The sequence below is a fragment of the Sycon ciliatum genome, chromosome 7 (genome assembly GCF_964019385.1).
Source record: "Sycon ciliatum chromosome 7, ocSycCili1.1, whole genome shotgun sequence".
Classification (NCBI taxonomy): domain Eukaryota; kingdom Metazoa; phylum Porifera; class Calcarea; order Leucosolenida; family Sycettidae; genus Sycon; species Sycon ciliatum.
Window position 1 is genome coordinate 3,268,758 of NC_088649.1, and position 12,167 is coordinate 3,280,924.

Consider the following 12,167-nt stretch of genomic DNA (forward strand, 5'->3'; position numbering starts at 1 on the left):
GAAATCGAAGCATTGCACATCTACATGTACGCCCAAACATCCACACATCCACACACCCACACATCCACACACCCACACATCCACACATCCACACACCCACACCTACACCCACAAACACACATACATACATCTACATGTACATACCCACACCTACGCACCAATACACACATACTTAGACACATACCCCCCCCCCCCCACACACACACGCGCGTGCACACACACACACACACACACACACACAAAACACACACACACACACACACACATGTACATTGACAGCCACACATACAATTGCTTTGCAATGTTCTCAGTTCATAGAAGAAACGGGACTGCGGCAGCACGGAATTGACGAGGAACAGAGATGGAGCGAATACTGCTTGGCAGGTTGTTCCAGCATAGCGCACCCTGGAAGGCGAATGTCCCCTTTCCAGAGTTGCTGCGGGCGGGTGGCAGGCAGAGACCCATGCTGGAGTCCAGGCGCGTGGACCGGCCACAAGCTGGCAGTAAGAGAACCTGAAGCTCAGGACTTGCTTGGCCGTAACGGCAGCGCCATGCAAGGAATGCCAGCTTCTGCTTGTACACTTCGGTAACCCGATACAGTGAGAGGCGCTCCAGTAGGTCATGTGCGGATGTCCACGGCGGGCGTCCGAACACTACACGGGCACCACGGGTTTGCAGAACCTGTAGTCGATGACAGTGCCTGGCTGCCAGAGATGTCGAAAATGCATTTGATCCATATAGAAGATCGGGCATTATGATGGACTGGAAATAAGTTATCCGACCATGTGTGCTGAGGCAACGCCGCATCCTCCACAGGACTCCGATCTTTCGTGATACACGGTTTGCACAGCGGGTTACGTGGTCATCCCAAGACATGTTGCTATCAAATGTTACGCCAAGGTACCTGGCAGACTCCACAAGAGGCAGCAGGGTCCCGTTACAGTTCACCGAGAGTGGAGTATGCTTCTCAGGTAGGTTCCCGGAAATGGAGATCACCTGGCTTTTGGAAGCATTCAGGATCAAGCCACGGTCGTTTAGCCAGTTAGCAATAGCTGAAGCTGACGCAGACAGAATTGCAGACACTTCAGACTTAGTCGGTTTGCTGCAAGTGAGACCAATGTCATCTGCAAACTGCAAAGACAAAGCATGTCCAGCAACATAGGGTATTTCCCGAGTGTATATGTTGAACAAAATGGGGCCGAGCACAGATCCCTGTGGCACTCCGCAGGTGCAGAGAGTGATAGTGCTACGTGATGGTCCGATACACACACGCTGGGTCCGTTCGGAGAGGTAAGAAATGAACCACCGCAGGGCTGTGGCCGTGACACCAACATTGAAGAGGTCGAGAATTAGTTGGTGATGTCTAACTTTATCGAATGCTTTGGACATGTCCAGTAAGCAGACACCTGTGTCATTCGTTTGTCCCGGGCAGTAAGGATACGGTTGGTGATGAGAGCTAGTGCATCCTCAGTGGAATGGCCGCTGCGAAATGCAAACTGAGTGGAGGGAAGTGACTCCGTGATGTTCATGACTGATACAAGTTCCTTCTGCACTAGCTTCTCTAAAAGCTTGGACAGGATTGGGAGAAGGGAAATTGGACGGAAGTGAGTGGGAACTGCTGGGTCACCAGCTTTATATAGCGGTGATACGTGTGCAAGCTTGAAGGCAGAGGGTACTGTACCACGGGATAGTGAGGCATTGAAGAGAGCAGCAACAGACGGAGCAATGATATCAGCACAGCACTTCAGAAGTACTCCTGGGATGCTGTCACTGCCTGTGGCCTTGGCTGCATTGATGCCTCTCAGGAGACGATAAACAGAGTTGGTTCGGACATACTGGAAAGCTGATAACGCTGTGGGGCGTGATGGACCCTGTGGCATGGTGAGCACAGGGGGTCTATCATTATCAGTCACAACTTTACTGAAGGCTGTGGCGACATCCTCCACATCACACGTTGGCTCAATACGTTGGCGAGTTCGAGATGTTACAGTGTTGATGATATGCCACAGTTTGCGTGGATTGCGACTATGTTCAGCACATTGGATTTGGAAATACTCATCGCTATCGTTGCTATAAGTACAAGAGAACATAATTATGTGGGCGCACATCCAGTGCATTTGCAGATTTGCGTGTTTCTCTTGCGACGGGCGTGTACATGGTACATGGTACACGTACTGTCAGTGTATTGCTAAAGTGACAGCATGAAACAAGGTGGAGGACACTACAACATTCCGCGGTTGGCAGAGCCCCGGCCCCAGCGGACCATTTGAACCATATGGGTGTTGAACCCGGTTCTGACCCTCATTATGCTAGGGGGAGATCGGCTTTGACCTGGAACCATCCTCCAAAGTCTTCAGCTTCGTCGGATGGTGGCAGCCCTGTCATACTTGTACAATCTGCACTACATCCCAGGGCCTCCTCAGGTAAAGGCCATGCTGCCACCAACCAAGCCCCCTGCCGTAGCTAGCATGTGCACACGGCAAAAACGTCAGACGCACCATGGCTACCAGCAGAAGTGGACCCCCTCGCACAGCCCCTGACTACCTCCTGCGATCCTTCCCCTTCTTCGCCATCACACCCTAGAACAACCTGCCTGCGGACCTCCTGCTTCACGAACCTCATTCAAGACGCCTCCATACCTTCAAGGTCAACGTATGTAAGGATCTAATCCGAAAGAGATGGCTGTGGTCCACACAGTACCTGTGACGATGATATTGAGACCCATTTACCTTTCTACTAGTACTTGCTTGTTATGATTATTGTTCTCTTTTTCTTTTTCCTTTCCGGTTTAGGTATTACACGTATTTATATTGTTTTGTGCAATACTAGCGCCCCTTTTTCGCACCAATTTATTATTTTTGTTACTTGACCATGCAACCCCCCCCCTTTTTTATCGATGCCAGGTTGCAATGCTAACGCCGATACCCCTGGTCGGTCGAGTTGCTCCCTGTACATGGGCACGTCGTCCCTACATCCCCTGTGTCTTGTTTTGTGTTTGTCTCCACATGTCTAGGGTTCCCAGTAAAAAGGCAACGCCTGTTGGGAGTTCCCTAGTAAAATAATAAATTCTACTACTACTACTACTACTACTACTACTACTACTACTACTACTACTACTACTACTACTACTACTACTACTACTACTACTACTACTACTACTACTACTACTACTACTACTACTACTACTACTACTACTACTACTACTACTACTACTACTACTACTACTACTACTACTACTACTACTACTACTACTACTACTACTACTACTACTACTACTACTACTACTACTACTACTACTACTACTACTACTACTACTACTACTACTACTACTACTACTACTACTACTACTACTACTACTACTACTACTACTACTACTACTACTACTACTACTACTACTACTACTACTACTACTACTACTACTACTACTACTACTACTACTACTACTACTACTACTACTACTACTACTACTACTACTACTACTACTACTACTACTACTACTACTACTACTACTACTACTACTACTACTTGACACCATCTTTATTAGGAAACTTGAAATGGAGATGTGAAACACAAATACAGCCATGTAGATGGAGCAGCAATGCAATACAATGTCCAAAAACTCAAGAATTCATTATCATGGGGCAATGTTGGGCAAATGTCTGTCAGGTACTATCACGCTCAGGCTGCCCGCAACCTGCACATCGTCGTGAAATTCATCCTGTTGCGGCGGTATGACGATCTTGAACCACGCAAACAGGTGACTGCCCATCGCATAAGGCAGACTGACAGCTTACAACGGAGCTGACCCATGATAACCGATACGTGTAGGTCGACGTTCTTCTCAGCAATCAGGCATGCCAGTGTCTTCAGTGCCATTGAACATTCTCTGCCAATCATGCCCGAGGTAGAAAAAACTAGCGGTGTAAACGTACCTCTGTCAACTGCTGTCACCCGCTCTCCGTACTGGCGCTTCTTCATCCGTTCATGCGTTCGGAGCTGGCTGATGACTACTACTACTACTACTACTACTACTACTACTACTACTACTACTACTACTACTACTACTACTACTACTACTACTACTACTACTACTACTACTACTACTACTACTACTACTACTACTACTACTACTACTACTACTACTACTACTACTACTACTACTACTACTACTACTACTACTACTACTACTACTACTACTACTACTACTACTACTACTACTACTACTACTACTACTACTACTACTACTACTACTACTACTACTACTACTACTACTACTACTACTACTACTACTACTACTACTACTACTACTACTACTACTACTACTACTACTACTACTACTACTACTACTACTACTACTACTACTACTACTACTACTACTACTACTACTACTACTACTACTACTACTACTACTACTACTACTACTACTACTACTACTACTACTACTACTACTACTACTACTACTACTACTACTACTACTACTACTACTACTACTACTACTACTACTACTACTACTACTACTACTACTACTACTACTACTACTACTACTACTACTACTACTACTACTACTACTACTACTACTACTACTACTACTACTACTACTACTACTACTACTACTACTACTACTACTACTACTACTACTACTACTACTACTACTACTACTACTACTACTACTACTACTACTACTACTACTACTACTACTACTACTACTACTACTACTACTACTACTACTACTACTACTACTACTACTACTACTACTACTACTACTACTACTACTACTACTACTACTACTACTACTACTACTACTACTACTACTACTACTACTACTACTACTACTACTACTACTACTACTACTACTACTACTACTACTACTACTACTACTACTACTACTACTACTACTACTACTACTACTACTACTACTACTACTACTACTACTACTACTACTACTACTACTACTACTACTACTACTACTACTACTACTACTACTACTACTACTACTACTACTACTACTACTACTACTACTACTACTACTACTACTACTACTACTACTACTACTACTACTACTACTACTACTACTACTACTACTACTACTACTACTACTACTACTACTACTACTACTACTACTACTACTACTACTACTACTACTACTACTACTACTACTACTACTACTACTACTACTACTACTACTACTACTACTACTACTACTACTACTACTACTACTACTACTACTACTACTACTACTACTACTACTACTACTACTACTACTACTACTACTACTACTACTACTACTACTACTACTACTACTACTACTACTACTACTACTACTACTACTACTACTACTACTACTACTACTACTACTACTACTACTACTACTACTACTACTACTACTACTACTACTACTACTACTACTACTACTACTACTACTACTACTACTACTACTACTACTACTACTACTACTACTACTACTACTACTACTACTACTACTACTACTACTACTACTACTACTACTACTACTACTACTACTACTACTACTACTACTACTACTACTACTACTACTACTACTACTACTACTACTACTACTACTACTACTACTACTACTACTACTACTACTACTACTACTACTACTACTACTACTACTACTACTACTACTACTACTACTACTACTACTACTACTACTACTACTACTACTACTACTACTACTACTACTACTACTACTACTACTACTACTACTACTACTACTACTACTACTACTACTACTACTACTACTACTACTACTACTACTACTACTACTACTACTACTACTACTACTACTACTACTACTACTACTACTACTACTACTACTACTACTACTACTACTACTACTACTACTACTACTACTACTACTACTACTACTACTACTACTACACTCTCAATTCCTGCCATTGGGCCTCATGCAGTGCATCAGTGGACCTCCAGTATGGCCTCGGCACGGCCGGTGATTGATTTGCTTCGTCGCCCTGATGCTGACATTGCTCCGGCTGATTTGCAGGCGGAGGTAATAGCGTTGCGAAATGCCGAACGTCGGAGAATGGCTACTGCGGCTAAGGAGGCTCAGGTTGCTTTGCGTCCTGAGCTCAGCCCATGTCAGCGAGTGCTGTTGGAGATTGCTGCTGATGCTGGCGTGTCCAGTTGGCTAACGGCTGAGCCTCTGGCTGTGAACGGCTTTGCGCTAAATAAAGCATGTTTCCGGGATGGTCTCGCCCTGCGCTATGGCTGGGGTATTGATGGCCTCCCACCAACTTGTGTGTGTGGTAGAGACATGTCTGTCGACCATGCATTGACATGCCCTACAGGAGGCTACCCAAGTCTGCGACACAATGAGCTTCGTGATGTGCTGGTGGAGGTGATGACTTCTGCCATCCCGGATGTTCAGACAGAGCCACCGCTTTTGCCGTTGGATGGTGAACAACTTCACGGCGCTACCGCTAATCGTGCTGCAGAGGCTCGATTGGATATCCGTGCAAGGGGCTTTTGGTCGCCACAGCAAGATGCATTCTTTGATGTGAGGGTTACTCACCCCTCGGCGTCTTTGCTGTCGCGACAGGAAGTCCTTGCACAGATTTCCCGGAATGAACATCAGAAGAAGCGGGCCTATCTTCAGCGTGTTGTCGATGTCGAGAGGGGGTCATTCACTCCGCTCGTATTCTCGACAAACGGCGTATGTGGCACGGAGTGCTCTCGTGCATTGAAGAACATTGTTCAGCTGGTGGTTAACAAGCATAGTGACCTCCAGTACGCTGTTGTGATGGCACAGCTACGCTGCAAAATTGCATTTGTTTTGCTGAGGTGGTCAATCACGTGCCTCCGTGGTTGCAGAGCGTCTTACTTGAGGAAGAGAATAGGCCCATCTTTTCTCGACCAATGTCGCCTTCTGTCCATGTAACCGCCTTCGGTATTCATTCATATGTTGGCCTATTTAACATTGGCATGCTCTGCGGATTTGTAGGCATGCTAGGCAATTTAAATATTATCCTGCAAAGTATTTTGTAGGTGCTTGACTACTATACTACGTCATGTATTACAATTGGTACATGACTTAATAATAGCCGTTTGGCATGGTACAATAACCTTTTTTTGTTTTATTTTTTATTTTTAATGGCTTTCTCTTCTTCCTCGGTTGGTTTACAATTTGTATCACAATTATTTGTGGGTTCAGCAATAAAGGATGTGACTACTACTACTACTACTACTACTACTACTACTACTACTACTACTACTACTACTACTACTACTACTACTACTACTACTACTACTACTACTACTACTACTACTACTACTACTACTACTACTACTACTACTACTACTACTACTACTACTACTACTACTACTACTACTACTACTACTACTACTACTACTACTACTACTACTACTACTACTACTACTACTACTACTACTACTACTACTACTACTACTACTACTACTACTACTACTACTACTACTACTACTACTACTACTACTACTACTACTACTACTACTACTACTACTACTACTACTACTACTACTACTACTACTACTACTACTACTACTACTACTACTACTACTACTACTACTACTACTACTACTACTACTACTACTACTACTACTACTACTACTACTACTACTACTACTACTACTACTACTACTACTACTACTACTACTACTACTACTACTACTACTACTACTACTACTACTACTACTACTACTACTACTACTACTACTACTACTACTACTACTACTACTACTACTACTACTACTACTACTACTACTACTACTACTACTACTACTACTACTACTACTACTACTACTACTACTACTACTACTACTACTACTACTACTACTACTACTACTACTACTACTACTACTACTACTACTACTACTACTACTACTACTACTACTACTACTACTACTACTACTACTACTACTACTACTACTACTACTACTACTACTACTACTACTACTACTACTACTACTACTACTACTACTACTACTACTACTACTACTACTACTACTACTACTACTACTACTACTACTACTACTACTACTACTACTACTACTACTACTACTACTACTACTACTACTACTACTACTACTACTACTACTACTACTACTACTACTACTACTACTACTACTACTACTACTACTACTACTACTACTACTACTACTACTACTACTACTACTACTACTACTACTACTACTACTACTACTACTACTACTACTACTACTACTACTACTACTACTACTACTACTACTACTACTACTACTACTACTACTACTACTACTACTACTACTACTACTACTACTACTACTACTACTACTACTACTACTACTACTACTACTACTACTACTACTACTACTACTACTACTACTACTACTACTACTACTACTACTACTACTACTACTACTACTACTACTACTACTACTACTACTACTACTACTACTACTACTACTACTACTACTACTACTACTACTACTACTACTACTACTACTACTACTACTACTACTACTACTACTACTACTACTACTACTACTACTACTACTACTACTACTACTACTACTACTACTACTACTACTACTACTACTACTACTACTACTACTACTACTACTACTACTACTACTACTACTACTACTACTACTACTACTACTACTACTACTACTACTACTACTACTACTACTACTACTACTACTACTACTACTACTACTACTACTACTACTACTACTACTACTACTACTACTACTACTACTACTACTACTACTACTACTACTACTACTACTACTACTACTACTACTACTACTACTACTACTACTACTACTACTACTACTACTACTACTACTACTACTACTACTACTACTACTACTACTACTACTACTACTACTACTACTACTACTACTACTACTACTACTACTACTACTACTGCTACTGCTACTGCTACTGCTACTGCTACTGCTACTGCTACTGCTACTGCTACTGCTACTGCTACTGCTACTGCTACTGCTACTGCTACTGCTACTGCTACTGCTACTGCTACTGCTACTGCTACTGCTACTGCTACTGCTACTGCTACTGCTACTGCTACTGCTACTGCTACTGCTACTGCTACTGCTACTGCTACTGCTACTGCTACTGCTACTGCTACTGCTACTGCTACTGCTACTGCTACTGCTACTGCTACTGCTACTGCTACTGCTACTGCTACTGCTACTGCTACTGCTACTGCTACTGCTACTGCTACTGCTACTGCTACTGCTACTGCTACTGCTACTGCTACTGCTACTGCTACTGCTACTGCTACTGCTACTGCTACTGCTACTGCTACTGCTACTGCTACTGCTACTGCTACTGCTACTGCTACTGCTACTGCTACTGCTACTGCTACTGCTACTGCTACTGCTACTGCTACTGCTACTGCTACTGCTACTGCTACTGCTACTGCTACTGCTACTGCTACTGCTACTGCTACTGCTACTGCTACTGCTACTGCTACTGCTACTGCTACTGCTACTGCTACTGCTACTGCTACTGCTACTGCTACTGCTACTGCTACTGCTACTGCTACTGCTACTGCTACTGCTACTGCTACTGCTACTGCTACTGCTACTGCTACTGCTACTGCTACTGCTACTGCTACTGCTACTGCTACTGCTACTGCTACTGCTACTGCTACTGCTACTGCTACTGCTACTGCTACTGCTACTGCTACTGCTACTGCTACTGCTACTGCTACTGCTACTGCTACTGCTACTGCTACTGCTACTGCTACTGCTACTGCTACTGCTACTGCTACTGCTACTGCTACTGCTACTGCTACTGCTACTGCTACTGCTACTGCTACTGCTACTGCTACTGCTACTGCTACTGCTACTACTACTACTACTACTACTACTACTACTACTACTACTACTACTACTACTACTACTACTACTACTACTACTACTACTACTACTACTACTACTACTACTACTACTACTACTACTACTACTACTACTACTACTACTACTACTACTACTACTACTACTACTACTACTACTACTACTACTACTACTACTACTACTACTACTACTACTACTACTACTACTACTACCACTACGACTACTACTACTACTACTACTACACTACTACTACTACTACTACTACTACTACTACTACTACTACTACTACTACTACTACTACTACTACTACTACTACTACTACTACTACTACTACTACTACTACTACTACTACTACTACTACTACTACTACTACTACTACTACTACTACTACTACTACTACTACTACTACTACTACTACTACTACTACTACTACTACTACTACTACTACTACTACTACTACTACTACTACTACTACTACTACTACTACTACTACTACTACTACTACTACTACTACTACTACTACTACTACTACTACTACTACTACTACTACTACTACTACTACTACTACTACTACTACTACTACTACTACTACTACTACTACTACTACTACTACTACTACTACTACTACTACTACTACTACTACTACTACTACTACTACTACTACTACTACTACTACTACTACTACTACTACTACTACTACTACTACTACTACTACTACTACTACTACTACTACTACTACTACTACTACTACTACTACTACTACTACTACTACTACTACTACTACTACTACTACTACTACTACTACTACTACTACTACTACTACTACTACTACTACTACTACTACTACTACTACTACTACTACTACTACTACTACTACTACTACTACTACTACTACTACTACTACTACTACTACTACTACTACTACTACTACTACTACTACTACTACTACTACTACTACTACTACTACTACTACTACTACTACTACTACTACTACTACTACTACTACTACTACTACTACTACTACTACTACTACTACTACTACTACTACTACTACTACTACTACTACTACTACTACTACTACTACTACTACTACTACTACTACTACTACTACTACTACTACTACTACTACTACTACTACTACTACTACTACTACTACTACTACTACTACTACTACTACTACTACTACTACTACTACTACTACTACTACTACTACTACTACTACTACTACTACTACTACTACTACTACTACTACTACTACTACTACTACTACTACTACTACTACTACTACTACTACTACTACTACTACTACTACTACTACTACTACTACTACTACTACTACTACTACTACTACTACTACTACTACTACTACTACTACTACTACTACTACTACTACTACTACTACTACTACTACTACTACTACTACTACTACTACTACTACTACTACTACTACTACTACTACTACTACTACTACTACTACTACTACTACTACTACTACTACTACTACTACTACTACTACTACTACTACTACTACTACTACTACTACTACTACTACTATACACTACTACTACTACTACTACTACTACTACTACTACTACTACTACTACTACTACTACTACTACTACTACTACTACTACTACTACTACTACTACTACTACTACTACTACTACTACTACTACTACTACTACTACTACTACTACTACTACTACTACTACTACTACTACTACTACTACTACTACTACTACTACTACTACTACTACTACTACTACTACTACTACTACTACTACTACTACTACTACTACTACTACTACTACTACTACTACTACTACTACTACTACTACTACTACTACTACTACTACTACTACTACTACTACTACTACTACTACTACTACTACTACTACTACTACTACTACTACTACTACTACTACTACTACTACTACTACTACTACTACTACTACTACTACTACTACTACTACTACTACTACTACTACTACTACTACTACTACTACTACTACTACTACTACTACTACTACTACTACTACTACTACTACTACTACTACTACTACTACTACTACTACTACTACTACTACTACTACTACTACTACTACTACTACTACTACTACTACTACTACTACTACTACTACTACTACTACTACTACTACTACTACTACTACTACTACTACTACTACTACTACTACTACTACTACTACTACTACTACTACTACTACTACTACTACTACTACTACTACTACTACTACTACTACTACTACTACTACTACTACTACTAC